We start from the raw sequence: 16,036 nt of genomic DNA on the forward strand, positions 1-16,036 counted from the left end.
TGGAACTGCCATTTTATCCAGCGATTCCACTGCTGGGATTATACTCTAAGAATTCTGAAACACCAATGAAACACCTGTGCATCCTTATGTTCATAACAGCTTTATTTACAATAGCCAAGTGCTGGAAATAGCGTTAGTGCCCATCAGTAAATGAGTGGATCAAAAAACTGTGGCACATTTGCAAAATGGAGTATTATGCAGCAGAAAGAAAGAAGGAACTCCTACCCTTTGTGACAGTATGAATGGAACTGGAGAGTAGTATGCTAAGTGAAATAAGCCAAGCGATGAAAGACAAATACCATATGATCTCACCTATCAGAGGAAACTAATGAACAAAACAAGCAAATAAACAAAATAGAACCAGAGGCATGAAAACGAGGAACAGACTGATAGTGACCAGAAGGGAGAGGGGAAGGGAGACAAGGGGGGAAAGAAGGAGAAGGGCCTAGTCAAGGAACATGTATAAAGGACCCATGGACATGGGCAACAGGGTGGGGATTGACTGTGGGAGCTGGAGAAGGGGGGTGGGCGGGGCAGGGGAGAGCAATGGGGGAAAAATTGGCACACCTGTAATCGAACAACATTAAAATAAAAGAAGTTAATCAACTGGCAGCTTAGCATTTTGGTTTTTTCAAATCAACTTAGGCCATTGTAACGAAGGCCTAAAAGGTAGTAGGGAGGAATATTACAAGTGTTGTTTTGATCATTTCATTGTATAAATACTTACACCTTTGCATTCTCTTTACTTGTCTATAACCCTCATAGGTAACCCATATAGTAACAATTGTCTTATTCTACTTGTCACATTGTAATTTTTTTAAAAAAGGTAGCCATTGCCTCCTCTGGCCTGTGAGAGTTGGGACCAAGCATTAACCATTTTTGTGTCTTCAGGATCTAACACATTTTTGGCCTGTGAAGAATGCTCAATGGATGTTCACTGTCAAGTGAATTAGTAAGCTTAATGAGCAGTCCTGAATGATATTGTTATTTTAAATAATCAGACCTTCAATTGAGGGTATCCAGATTTAATTTCTTTTTGGTGTTTGCGCAAATAAAAGAATTAGGAAACATAACATCCGAACCTTGAGTTAGCAGATACTTAGCTCGTTGTTTTGCGTGCATTACCTCATCTAATTCTCAACAAATCTGTTGAGGTTGTGCAATTCCCATTCCCATTTTACAAATGAAGAACATGGAGCACAGGAGTGTTAAATCATTTGTTTAAAGTCACACAAGCAATGAGTGATAGAATTCAACATAGGGAATATATTTACTCACTGTACAAACTGATGAACCATTTTGCCATGGAATAAAAAAGAATATAGTTTCCATTTTTGCTTATTCAAAATTTATTTATTTACTTACTTAAAGATTTTATTTATTTATTTTTAGAGAGAGAGGGGAACAGAAGGAGAAAGAGAAAGAGAAAAACATCAATGTGTGGTTGCCTCTTGTGTGCCCCCTACTGAGGACCTGGCCAGCAACCCAGGCTTGTGCCCTGACTGGGAATCGAACCAATGACCCGTTGGTTCATAGGTCGGCACTCAATCCACTGAGCCACACCAGCCAGGGCTACTTATTAAAAATTTAAAATGAACAGTGTATATATAGTGTGAGATTATTGATTTCCTTTGATTGGTTATAATATTCACCTCTCATTTTACTCCTCAACTCACATCATACTACCTTCCAACATTTGACTTTCTGCCCCCACTAAGGTCACTAGGGACCTCATTATTGACAAATGCAACAGACATTTTTCAGGCTTCATTCTTTAATCTTTATAGGATTTGATGATGTTGTTTCCACATTTTTCTTCTTGAAAATGTATATTATTTTGGCTTACATAAGACTACTCTCTTTTAATTACTTCCCTACCTTTCTTTCTCTTTTGTCCTTTACAATCTCCCATCTTAAATGCTGATGTTTTCCAGGCTTTTGTTCTAGGCTATTTTTCTTCTAATTTTGTTCTTGGCACTCTGAGCAATTGCATCCATTCCTATGGCTTCAGCTAACACTTCTACACTTAAATCTCCAATCCTCCTTCTGTTTCTGAGTTTCATCATTGTATTTCCAGTGTTGATTAGACATATGTACCTGGATGGGTGCTAGACTCCTTAAACTCATCATAGCCTGAACTAAATTTGACCACATCCTCTTTCCTGTAACCAGCCCACCTCTTCTCTTATGTTGCTGGAGGCAGTTCCCCAACTCAGAACTTTGAGACTTATTCTTAAACTTGTCTTTTAAGTTTCATCCAGTTGCCTGGGTCAGTTCATCTTTTCAACTTACCATTTCTAACCCCGCCCCCGCGTCTACTTTTATTTAGATTCTTGTCACCTGTTCCCTTATTTTGGGGCACATTCCTGCTGTTCCTGCCGCATTTCACCCTCCATACTGCCACAAGGATCATCCCATCAGTTTTATTTAAAAAAAAAGTTTTATCTCTGATGAAGGTAAGTTCAGTGGAAAACTTGGCAAATACAGGAAATAGAATAAAAATTATTTGTAGTCCTGCTATCATTTCCAATATAATTTTTAACTAATATTGAAGTCAGCTATATTTTAAAAACACAGTGTGATCATGCCAACTACCCTGGTTGAGAACCATCTCTGTGAAGCCAGATGGAAGTGCAGGTTCCATTTGAGTCAAAGGCTGTAGGTATCTTTTGGAAGCCATATTATTTATAAATAATGAAGACCAAGTAAAGCATCGATTATTGCCAGATAGAGGACCCAGTCCCTCACTACCTTATAGAGACTCTCACTCTATTCCTTTTGGATTTCATCAACTTTCTCTTGACTACAGTGGTTTTCAAAATTTGAAAATAGACCTAGTTTCTAATTTGATTTGAAATAGTTGTGTTGGAATTATTGTACTATAGAGGGTTTTTTTTCTTTTTCCATTTTTGAATAACCATATCCCTGGCTTGTTCCTGATCTTAGAAGGCTTTCAATTTTTCAGCATGGTAACTGTGGGTTTCTTATAAATGCTCATCTATTTTTAGTTTGTTAAGTATTTTTATCACAAGGGTGTTGGATTGTTTTGAATGTTTATTTTTTCTGCATCAGTTGAAGTGATCATGTGTTTTGGTCCCCCTTTATACTATTACTGTGGTGTATTACTTTGACTGGGTTTTGTATGTTCTACCACTTTAGCATTCCTGGGATAAATCTCATTTGATCATGCTGTATAACCCTTTTACTATGCTGCTGGGTGGTTTGTGATGTATTTACTCTCTTGGTGCATATCATTAATTAATCATTTGAGAATGCAATGAATGCCATGGGACCTCTTCACAGAAGGAAAAAATCTATATACCTACAAACAGTTTTGCCTGCCATTCATGAATTCTGGCATTCTCAAAACTCTGCCTTTAAGGATCTAAAGACTTGAGGTTAAGAAGGGCTTATTTAAGGTTATACAGGAAGATTGCTCCTATAAAGGGGAATATTCATCCACTTACCTCTTTTTAATCTTAAATTTTAAGGGACTTTATTTTGTCTTATTTAATATTATTTTTAAGTTTATTTCAGTTTTAACTAGTTAAAGAACTAATCTCAGCCACGCCCTGCATTGGATGATGCAGTCCAGGCTGTTTAGGGAAGCTCACTTCCTTATATCACACGAAGCTTCCAAATCGCGGTCTGCAGAGAGCCTTAGCATAAGGATGTTGCCTTAGTAATGAGCCTTTCAGCCTCAACTAGGTCTTGTTCCTGGGAAACTCTCGCCCTCCTGGTAGGTTAGTGTCTGCTTCCTGACTTCTCAGAACTTATCTGCTTTTATTTATTATGACATAAGGAGCATTTTCTGCCTCTTCATACACTGGAATCTGCCTCTTTATAATCCCTTGCACTATGAGAATCAATGACCACCTTAAATATTCCATTACTGATTATTTTCAGAAAGAATTTTGTATGGACACTTATTTTACTTCATTTTTCTATACTGATTTACCACTTGTTAACAGCCAAGGTGGCAAAGCCTTAGGATATAAAGATTAAACCTTAATAGAAACTGCTGTGATAGCTTACATGGTCCATAGGCCTTGTGGCACTTAATTGTTTTTTCAGTAGGAAGGAGGACTTTTGGCTGAACTGATATTTAGAACCATGTGGGGTTATCAGTGAAGTTCATGGTCACAGAATACTGTCTCTAAAGGACTTGAATTGCCTGAGAATCATGCTTTAAGCCGTGGCGCTTATTGAAAATGGCAGCTGGTAGAACTGAGAAATCCAATAGGAAAACCCCCAATATAATCTTCAGTGGATACTGACCTTGAGAAGCACTTCTGGTTGTAGAGTAGGGACTTCCCAAAGTCTGGTCCTCTAAAAAAACAATGAAAGCATCGGAGAAAGTTTTTAAATCAACTCTTTCAGAATTCTGGAAATCAACCAAAGGCTTTCAAGTACAAGAAGAACATTTATTTAAGAAACAGGTTGAATCTCAATTAGAACAGTAACTTCAGCTTTGTGGTGTTTTAACTCGTCCTATTTCTCTACCCTCCTCCATAGCTCTGCCATAGTTTTGAAAACCAACAGCCTTGTGACCATAGTAACTGAGAAAACCAGCAGCTTAACAGCCACTAACAAGGACATAATAGGTTTTCCGCGCCCTGAAAAGCCTCATCCCTAGAGGATTGTTACTACTTGATATGTCTGTCAGCTTTTGAAAGCACCCTATTCACTGGTGCTTTCTAAATGCTAGAGGACTAATCTTTTTGTGACTTGGCACACAGCTTATTCAGTGCAAACAGCCCTATCTCCAGCACATTTGTCAAAAACAATCACTGGCAATTGTTTAACACCACACCTGCCTGAGGTAGCTACCACTTGGGGCACAAAAAGGGCTGACCAAATAATGTAAAAGGACAAAATGGAGAATAGAGGTCTTTGAAAAACTTTGATATATTCCTGGGAAATCTATTAATAGAAGGCCACACACATAGGGAGGGCTGGCTTATGCCCAGGAAACACCTGAAAAGGTCCTCATTTCTCTTCTCCGGCTGACCTTGAAGCTCTGTGCAAGTAGGAAGTAGAGGTTAAGGGAGAACTGTAAACCGCTACGGTGTGAGAGATGTGTGATCCGTCCATCACACACAGAGCTCATTAGCCAAGACTGGGAGATTACTGGGCCAGGGCATTGAAGGGAAGCTGTCCGAATCCCATCTGACCCCTGAGCTAGCCAAGCATAGCCTTCAGTGGCCCGTGATACAGGACAACTGTTGCACACTTATAAATTTTTAATAAATAGGGATGTTATACAAATATAATGTCTTTATAGCACTTAAAGTAATACAGGAATTATCCAGTATTAAATTTGCAGTTTCTGAAAAAATAAGTTGATTTGCTTAAACAAAAAGTAGTAAACAACTTTTTATGCCGCCTTTAATATAGAATAGCACCTCCTCTCTTTATCATTTTTAAAATTGGAGAGTAACATATGTACTGAAAATTAATTTAATCATAGGTCTACAGCTTAATTAATTGGTAACAGTGCTCACAGATCAAGAAACAAAACATTTCTAACACTTTGGAGTCCTTCTCCTGCCTTTTCCAATCACACCCCTTCTTAAAGGCAACCGTACATTAAGCATGGCTCTTATGTTTATTGAGGAATAGCACATATATAGGGAATTCCTTAGGATGCCTTAATCGTAAATGTAAAGCATGATGAATTTTTACATATGTGCACACCCTTTAACTACCACCAAGATCAAGATACAGAGCATTCTCAGCATCCCAGAAGTCTCCCTCATGGTATTTCCTTCCAGTTATATTCCCCAAGGGTCAACTTCTAAAACTATTGGTTAGTTTTCCCTGTTGTTCTGTAAAAAACTATTACATAGTGTTTTTTTTTTGGTCTAGCTTCTTTCAGTATTTTCTCTCCTTTTTATGGTTCTCAGTGGCACTGAAAACTGTATCAGTTATCCTGCCCCATATGCTAGATTTGTTTTTTGCTCCATGTTCATATCTTTTAGTTTGTTCCACTGTCCCCCATATTTCTTGTAAATTTGAGGTTAACACAGAAGTTTTGACTCGGATCAGTCTTATATTTTCCCCTAAGGATGCGCCGTCAATGGTGCTATGTACTCCGCATGGCGTTCATTCAAAAGAAGCACGAAATACTTAACGTCTGGGTGTCCAAATCTTTGTGTTGCTAAAATGGATCAGATTGTGACACCTTAATGTCCTCGTTGGAATGTTTCCCATCCATTTTTCAGGGAATGTTTTCAATTATGTTATTTTTTTTAGATGTTGAAAAATTGTGAGCTTTCTCATTCTTTCATTCCTTTCACACTTACTTCTTGGAAGCTGTGTGTAGAAAGCCCTTCCCTTCATCAGCTACATTTCCTCAGTGACTGTGAAATGCAATTCTTACTGAAAAGGCAAGGTAAACGTCTAATTCTTTAACAGTTATTGACAATTTGTTTTCGATGTACATAAGCATTGGTGCCCTAGTTATTGCCCATTGTGACTAGAGAGGTTTGCTTCTTTTTGATGAGTGGCTATGTATATTTTAATATTGTTACAAACTGATGTGTTTAAAAGAACTTCCTGTGTTTTAATAAGCTGCAGGTTTTTAAAAAAAATACTCCAGTTGTACTATTTGGACCAATGGAAAAACTATGTAAGAAGGTGTCTTCAGAGCAGTTTTATATTTTATCCCAGATGTCTCCGCAGTGAACCCTCATTCTTTCTGTGGGTAACCATTTGTGCTGGCTTCTTTATCATTCCCATGGGTTTTTTTTTTTTGGTAAGTAAAAACAAATTGTGTGTGCGCATGCACACATATGCATGTATCCCATCATATCACTCTATATACTATTTTGGCAGTTACAGTGACTTGGCCAAAGTGACAACAAGATACCATGGCAGGCTCCAGATTTAAACCCAGGAATTTACTCCTGAGCGTGGGCTCTTCATGGCTCTGCTATATTTACAGCAGCCTCACTGACGCACAGCCCAGGCACAGGCCAAAGAGGAGGCATCTAGGGTTTTGCTTGAGTAATGATTGGAAAGGTAATCTGAAAACAGAATTAACAATGGAACCTAGTTTTCAAAGAACTGTAAAAATGCTATGTGAGAATGTATCAGAGTAAACTTGTGCCAATAAAAAAATGTTTTCTCGCTTTATTTTTAAAAAATTTTTGTTTGATCCACATTTTCTCCTTTTGATTAAGCAGCATTGATTTAATCTGTTGGTAAGAAATGGGGAGAAAAGCTTATTCTGAGCCCTTTGATGTGGTGCAATTGTTACTGCACGATTAACGGTAAAATGAAAGCTTTGCCTTATTTGTACATTAATTTTTCTGAGGCCTTTTCAGGAAAATTTGCACCAAGATAATTTTAGTACCTTAGATCAAGAATACAATTCTTCTAAGTAGATAACCTTATGCTGATAAAGAATTAATAGTGGCCATAATATAATTTGCATGATAGGTTATATTTGAGACTCTTTTTCTCTCTCTTTAAGAGTCTAAGAATTAACTCCTTATTTTATCACTAGAAGTCCAAGATACTTTTCCTTGGTACTAGCTAGTGTTTAGCTTCAGCCAACTTGGTTTTCATTTGACTTAGGGATTAAATTATTGAAGCATCCTTGGCCTGCATATGAAATTTGAGCATCATCAAAGAGTAGTTCTTACAGAATTTGTAACTCCTTTCTGTTTTTGCCCCCAGAGAATGAAAAACTGTTTTGATTTGTTTTGTTGTCAGATTCTTTTTAATTTCTCTGTATAATGATGTTGTTTACATGTAGCTTTGTGTCTGTTCCATTTGTAGTATTGCTTCAGATTTTAACTTTAATGGTTGCTCCCAAGTACATAAAATTGGAGACCAGTGTTAGGAAGTGCCTCACATTTATGTTTGAGACAAAGTTTGAGGGATAAAATCTAAAAATAGAGAATCACTTCTTATTCATTTAATCAAAAATATGTATTGGATGTTTCCCAGCATTGATAGTTGTTAGGAATCTGAAGATTAATAAAATATGGTTCTTATCTCAAAACACATAGACTACTCGAGGGGGCCGGTGTGTCCCTAGGGGAGCACATTTTCTAACACCGACGCAAGGAGACAAGATTTTAAAAGAGCACGTGACAGTCCTTTGCATATTAGCTAATACATAATGACATACACATTTTTTTAAGCAGAAATTGTTTTTCTGGTAGAATTTATTCAAGTTTCTTTGAAGAGAAACTGGAAATGCTGTCTGTGGCCATGAATGCTTACAGCGGCCCATGCCCTGTGATTTCTCTGTGTGCGCCCCTGTGCGCGTGTGCCCCGGTTTCAGTAGGAATTAGAGGGGCCCTGACATGGCCCGGGACTCGATTCTTTCAGTATTTATGTTTGATTTAAATTGACGTCATAATTTCATGTGGAGCAGGTATCTTTGGGGTGATAACTAAAGTTCTTAAAGTTTTGAATACAATTTTAAACTTACTCAGATTCAAACTAGTTTTCATGGGGCATCTTTTGCTTAAAAAATTTTTTTGTTTTCCTCTACCCTTACCAGATATATCTCGAATCTATTTGGTCCTCTAAAGGTACCCTTATGATGGATGATACTTGTGTTTTTTTCATATCTTGAGACAATATGCGATTAGCTGTAAGGTTGCTTTTTGGGACAACTCCTCTTGATAAGTAAAAACTCTTTATGAATTGAGTACTTCATAAATCCACAATATAAGTAATATTTTCAAATATCAGAATAGTCAATGATTAGAGGTAGATTTGCAAGGGAAACACAGGGGATATAGAAAAATAGGAAAGAGATGTCACACTTTATTTTGTCTGTATTACTGTTTTTTTATTTCTCTGTCAAAGTAAGCCAGATTGAAGCCTCTCTTTTCTGATATTAAAGTAAGGCGAGCTCATTATAGACAAGTTGGAACATTTAAGTCTTTCTGCCAAGCAACAATTACTGTGAACACTTTGACATATTTCTTTTACAACTTTATTTTAATAAATTCTATATGCATTTTAACCCAATTAAGTTATTGTACATAAAGCTCTGCAATGTGTTTTTCCACTTATTATATCATGAGTAATTATTTGGAAAGAAAAATAAATTACTTGGGGACATTGTGTGATGTCTCTGTAATATCCTGTTATATGGCTCTGCCATAATTTATCTATTCATTTATTTTTGGATTCTTATACAGTTTGTAATTATTACAGACTGTGACACAGTGACCACTGAATTTATATAATCTTTGATGGCATTTATTTCTTGAACACTCATCTTATTTTGCTTATTAAGCCATGGCAGATCATTATTTTTCATGTGTTAAATAACCCTTACTTCTCTGATATTTCTGTCCCTACCCCCTCTTTTACTATTATACTTTTACTGAAGGAAGTTTTTAAGTTAAAAAAAAATCAGGTTTTTTTTTTAAGTTTGACTGAGATGTTTATATTTAAACTCTAAAAGAGATTAGACGGTAAAATTACAAATCCTGATGAGAGCAGTTTATAGTGGAAATGCTTACAGACCCTTAAATAGAGCTCAGCAGGGAAGGGCGGGAGTGAATCCAGTTGTTACATCTTGTTCCAGGAAAGACATTTTGGACGAACGCCATCTATTTTTCAAAGATGCCTTGTGATTTTCGTTTTATCTGCTTCACTTACCTTTGCCAAAGTGATTGCTGAAACAAATGTGTGTAGTCCAATGAAAAGAATTAACATAACTGTAATTCCTTAGGTTAGTTGAAGAAAGACAGTTCTTTTTCTCCAAAGATATTACTTAAATATTACTGAAAGCCCCGAAGTTAAGCCTGGTTTAATCATATCAGATAACCTAGATCCAGGTGACCCCAGAGGTCAGCTCATCTAGCCAGCTGCCTTCCTGGTGGACTGTCATTAATCTTAGTATATGAGTCACAGAAGTAAAATCCTAAAAATGTCTCATTATATTTCAGTGATTCAGAGTCTTCCCTGTTGAGAATAACCACAGTAACAGCTGAGAGTTTACTGACGACAAGGATATATGCTGTGCCAGGCACTGTCTACCTGGTGTGTAGTTCACAGTCCTCTCAAAGCGGTGCTAACGAAACTCTTTGGTGTTCTGCCCTTTTTGTAGATGAGGCAACTGAAGTTTGAGATTAATCATTTGGTCGGGGTCGCACAGCTAATAGGTATCCATTTTAGCTGCAGATCCAGTGCTATTCCATATTGTCTACAAGTTGTCCGAGGATTCTTAGTCAAATAATTAACGGACTAAAAGAGAAAATGTCTTAAATTGGGTTTTAGCATGTTAAGAAAACAATAAAGTTAGTGTATGACAGTTTACAACTCTTCAGCGTCATAGAATGAACTTGAGTATTTAAAGTTTGGCTTTTCTTTCTCCTTTAAAAAGGGGGACCCAATAATGTAGGGGCAGGGGGAAACCTCATTTTTCTTTCATCCTGGCTAAAGGGCTTGGCAACTAGGAGTGCAGTTGCTATTATTATGCCTTTGTTGTGTGCACAGATTCATAAGCCCAAGTTCCCCATCTCTTACCTTTTATAAACACCATGTTTCACTTGGAAGGAGAAAAGTTATTCTTGGCAACACACAGAGAATAAAAGTAGCCACTGCTGGCCCCTACCAAGAGATATAATGACCTGATGCAGGAATTGTAAGAGTATGTCTAGAATTTAACTTTAATACTGTTTAGAATCCATGTCGTTAATAAAGGAGACAGTTATTATTCAGAGTTTACAAGGAGGCAGGAAAACTGCAAAATGAGATCTATGTCCCCTGTACTTATGATTGGAATAATTTATTCTTATTACTGTTGTCATTGCCAAATATCATGAAAAGCATTAGATTGCTGATAGGGACCCAGCGCTAAGATGACCGTTAACAGCCTGATTTTTTTAAAAAAAAGATTTTATTTATTTATTTTCAGAGAGAGAGGAGAAGAGGGGGAGAAAGAGAAGGAGAGAAAGATTGATTGGTTGCCTCTCACACATGCCCAAACTGGGGATGGGCCCACAACCCAAACATATGCCCTGACGGGGAATCAAACCGGCAACCTTCCTCTTTGTGAGACAGTGCTCAACCAACTGAACCTTCTATTTGCGAGAGGATGCTCAACTAACTGAGCCAGGCCTGTCAGGGCTAAAATACCTGCTTTTTTGAGAACGGCCTGAGAAAAATAATTTCATGTCAGCAAAGATTCACAGATAAGGGATAGATGCTCTGTACCCTACAGTGTTAAAGTTCATCACTGAATCCTCGGATGTTAAAAGTCAAGGGTCTCTTTGAAAGTTGAAAGATCCACATTTTTAATAAGTGAAACAGGTGCTTTTTAAAGCTGTTGAAAGTAAACTCAGGAAATTTTACTAAAATATTACTCTAAGAGATAGTACAGCTACAAAAAAGTTTGTTGATTCCCCCCCCCAAAAAAATGAGTTGACTTACACACATACAAAATAGATTGGTGTATTGCTGAGAGATTCAGACTGAGTTATTGTGAGAAGTTAAGGATGTTTGTTCAGACATTCGTTCAATGAATCCTTTCTGGCCCCTACCTTTAAGATGCTATCACAGAAGGCCATGTTTGTTCCAGACCTAGCCTAGGAGGCTCATTGGACTGGACAAAGCATGGCTAGATTCTCTAGCTGGTGTTCAGCAATGCACCTCAAATTACCATTCAGATCTATCAGAGACACTGAGCCTTTGTAAAACAGTATAAAAATCAATACTATTAGATTAATTAAATGCAATAAAAACAAGATCTATAAAATATAAGTCTACATTTTTGTCATTAGATTGAACAAATTTAAAATTACTCTGACAAATGTCTATACAAGTTTCTAAAGGCTTCTGCTCAATTTGCATACTTAGATCATTAACAGCCAGTTCATGACCCAGCACTGGTCTATGGCCCCTATTTTGAAGAACGCTGTTCTAGACTTCAATACAAATGAAAACTTTTTTCCCTCATGTTAGTTTTTCCTGTCTTCATTTGCCATGTATAGTACTTGCTCATCTTTCCGTTATACTTTTAATGGATAGAAAATCATCATCATGAGAATCATTAGGATAAGGAATGCAACAAAGGTACACAGCTGCATGTCCCTTTTTGAGTTTTCTAATAAAACAAATTTGCAAAACTCATATGTGACACTTGCATATACATGCCCATTAATGTACATCCTATTAGATTTTGAGACTCCAGGCCAGTGTCTCTTACAATGTGGTACAAGGGCCTCCTATATCAGCGTGAGCTGGGGTAATTGTTTACAAATGCAGGGTCCATCCCATACCTACTGAATCAGAACTGCTGTGGTTTGCTCTCTGGAGTCTGAATTTTAAACATGAGTCTTACGGGGTGATTCTAGTGCACAACCAAATTTGAGCACCAGCCCTTCAGGTTTGGGGATCTGTGTATTTGATTCTGCATCATACACTGCAGTGGTATGTTATAAATGCTGATTCTGCCCACTAGGGTGAGCATATTGGAGTCTCTACATATGTGCATTCAGCAGAGACTCCCCAGGATATGGGGTCATTGCTCTCTCAGTCATATGCAAAGCGTTGTTCGCAAAAGGTAATGTTCTCATTTTACAGGAATGAAGAAACAAAGACCACACATACATAAATAAAAGAATTTTATATCTTTCTCTATTTGTTTCCTTTTATTTTCAGAGCTTTACATGTTTAAAATCTATTCTTAAAGTTGCCGTGCTTTACAATATGTACTTTTATTTGTCTTAAAAAATGGTATAGCTACAGAACCTATTAACGATGCAATTAAACAGTTATGAATTGAATGAATGACGTGGAATTGTATATAAACTGCCTTAATATTTCATTTAAAAGCTCTTGTCTTTACATTAATATGGAATTAATACAAAACTTACTGTTAAGGAAAAATGTTACATTCTTATATGTTAATGTGAAATTCACCCATCCGGAAAAACATTATATTCTTAGAACTTCAATGTACATGTTAGTCAAAGAATGGAGACACTGCTATAGCTGGATCTTTAGTTCTGTAGTGAAAATTACTGAAAGAAAAAAACCACATTTATACTTATTCATGTATGCCTTGCAGAGTTTTGGCACCTTAAATCTGCTTGTGTGTATTGGTCTGTTAAAAAAGTAAGGGTCATTTATTCTTGAATAAATGAAAGCAGTGGATCACAATCTCAATATTTTGGCTTGAATGGACATTTATAAAGGGATTTCCTTATCCACTGAAGATGAGAAAATCAGTTCTTTGGGGACTTTAGTCTCTTCCAAAGCAGAATCAAAATTTCCCAGATAAAACGGCAAAAGTCTAAGAGAGCAACACCATATTTACTTTTACTGAACTCAGACTACCACAGAAATGTTGCTGTTGTAAAATTGCTGCAGGCTCCTGGAAAATCTTCTTTGCGCTTTTCAACCTTGCCACTGTGTGCACTTGATCAAGTTATTAGACCTCTCTGAGCTGCTTTTTGGTCTTGGGGATAACACCTCTTAAAGTTGCTATGAGAATTCTATCAGTTACTGAAATAACTGCGCACAGCTCTTGGCAGTTGGTGAATGGTAGTTATTGGTGGGGAAGTCGTATATCAGTGAGAAATGTGTGAATAAGCTTTCACATCACACAGACTCTGGATTTGAAATTCAGCTAATTTCTTGCTATGTTGTCTTGTGCGAACGAGTCATTTAATCTTGTATCCCCCAGCTTTCTTAATTTGTGAAGGGGGGATTGTAATAACTATGCCAGAAGGTTACTTTGAGAATTCAATGAGAGACTGTGACTACAGGCTTCCAGTGTCAGGAATGTAGTATGTTTTTAACAGATAGCAGATGATAGCCACTATTTTTTTAATTTTATTTTTTATTGTATTTTTTCCACCACCATTTATCCCCCCTGTACCCTCTTCCACCTCTACCCCCCCATCCTGCCGTCACCACACTGTTGTCTGTGTCCATGAGTTCTTTCTCTTTTTTTAAATTAAATTTAATCACCTACCACATTCTAAGTCAAATAAAAAAAAATAACACATATTTCATGTGCATGTGTCTATTGGGTTTTAATTTGAGGTCCTCCCCTTGATCTTTTAGCAGCTGTCTCATTTTTGACATCTTTTCAAAAACACTTTCTGATTTACACGCAAACTGATATGTATTTCCATGGGAAGGTTTTGGGAATCTGAAAACACAGTGATGATGAGACCAGCATTCATCTGGCTTCTTTATGAACACAGTGTTAGAAGGAAAAGCAGCCAATAAAAATTGCAGCAGATAAGCAGACACTTGCTGCAAAACTTAAATAGTGCATATGAGTGATGATGTCAGACTCAGAGGCTTGCAAAATGCATAAACACAAAGGAAATTCATGATGTGCTTTTCAGGAAAAGGGTTGTTCCTTCCTGATGTACTAACCTTGATTCTGTTTTGTTTTGGGTACCAGCATAAAGTGTTCAATTTTTCCATTGTCCATTTATATTGTAATCTAAGAATTATGTCTTTGCTCTTCTCTGCTTTACTATTAGTAAATACTCTTTGAGCTTTGGGAATAAGCTACTTCGGTTAAGTGATGTCTTTAATTTTCTATGATTAATCCTTTGAGCACCCACAAATCACTTACAGTCCTGAGTATCCTGGCTAGATCGATAGCTTAGAAGGTTGAGAACTGCGATCATCAATTGGGCTTTCAGGAGGCCTTGTGGAGATGAGAAAAAAGAATAATTTCCATTCCCCTTTTTTAAGCCTCCCTTCTCTCCCTGTTCATGGAGGCTTAAAGCTTCTAGTTCGTTCTTTACCAGCCCCATCTCTCCCTTATCCTCTGTGATCCAGTCACACTGGTCTCCCCTCAGTCTCTGAAAGAGTCCTGTTGCCTCCCACCATGTGACCTCTGCAAGGCTCTTCCATATGGAATGACCTCTCTCTCTGCTTCCCTCCTCTCCCTACCCACCTCCTAGTCATCCTTCGGAGTTTAGTTCACACACTGATTCCTTGAGGAAGCTTTCTCTTGTTCTCTGGCCTGGGTCATGCCGGCAGCTCATCCATTACCTTACAACAGTCTCTTTTTCCTTTGTAGCCTGTATCATAATAGTAAGTAAAGAATTCAATTTTTATCTGTTATTTACTGTCTCTCTCTCTGAAATAGAAGTTCTGCAAGAAAGAGCAGGGGCCATGTTTCTGTTGTTCACAATTATCTCCCAGTGCCTAACATGATATGATGTCACAGTAAGTAATGTTACATGAAGGCAGTATTATTATTAATGGGCTTCCCCATTTTGTTTGATGTTGTTGATTTTCTTTTTGGCCTTTCTTCCCAGAGGGGCATGGTTTTGGAGAAAGGAAAAATAGCATATGCTAATTTTAAGGTTTGACACTATGCTTCTCTGGCTGTACCTTCTCAAGCCAATAGTTTTCTGTTATTGAGAGGGTACTGGCTGAATGACCTGGGTTTAAGAAATACCGTCCCCATGAAAGGGTATGTGAGTGTGGTGGCCTGAGTCTAAGCCCCAACATTTACCTAATCTAACCTCCCTTGTTTTGCCCTTTAAGTTTCCTTCTTGATCAACTTGGAAATCTCGTTCCATTACGACAATGGCCTGTGCTATGGGAAGTAGGGTTCCTTTACCCAGGAAAATAACCTGCTTGTCGTCCATAAACATCAGTGAGGCGTGGGTGGACCAGATCCTAGAGTTCAGCCAAAGTGGCATATGTGGAAAGCGCACAATATTTGGAAGGCAAAGGATCATGGCTGGGGGGGCCAGAGCGACGGAAGCATCAGGTGGGGCGTGGAAATGAGTGACAGTCACAGCTGCCCCAGGACCAGAGTGTGTGAGTCTCTCTTCAACCCCAAGGAGAGTCTGGTGGTCCATAACCAGGAAGGAGGCAAGAGTTCAAGATTATACGCTTTCTCTGAGGTTGAAAGGAGAGACATTTACGTTGTTGAGACATCCGTCATTCATGGGCTGTAGGTATCTCTGATGCCAGTGAACAATTGTTTATAGATTTGTTTTTCTTAATCTCCTAATGGTGACTGAGGCCACTGTGGGCCCATTAGCCACCTGTGAGTTAGTGATGTCCCTGTCAT

General features: G+C 37.7%; 1 protein-coding gene across 4 annotated transcripts in view; it reads left to right on the forward strand.

The window, feature by feature from the left end:
* The window catches only part of HECW2 (HECT, C2 and WW domain containing E3 ubiquitin protein ligase 2), a 350,566-nt gene that overhangs the window by 171,052 nt on the left and 163,478 nt on the right, over positions 1-16,036 (forward strand). The gene's annotated exons all lie outside the window — the stretch shown is intronic.

This window comes from Pteronotus mesoamericanus, unplaced genomic scaffold, assembly GCF_021234165.1.
Source record: "Pteronotus mesoamericanus isolate MK-2021 breed Mesoamerican mustached bat unplaced genomic scaffold, CSHL_Meso_final contig_179, whole genome shotgun sequence".
NCBI classification, from domain to species: Eukaryota; Metazoa; Chordata; class Mammalia; order Chiroptera; family Mormoopidae; genus Pteronotus; species Pteronotus mesoamericanus.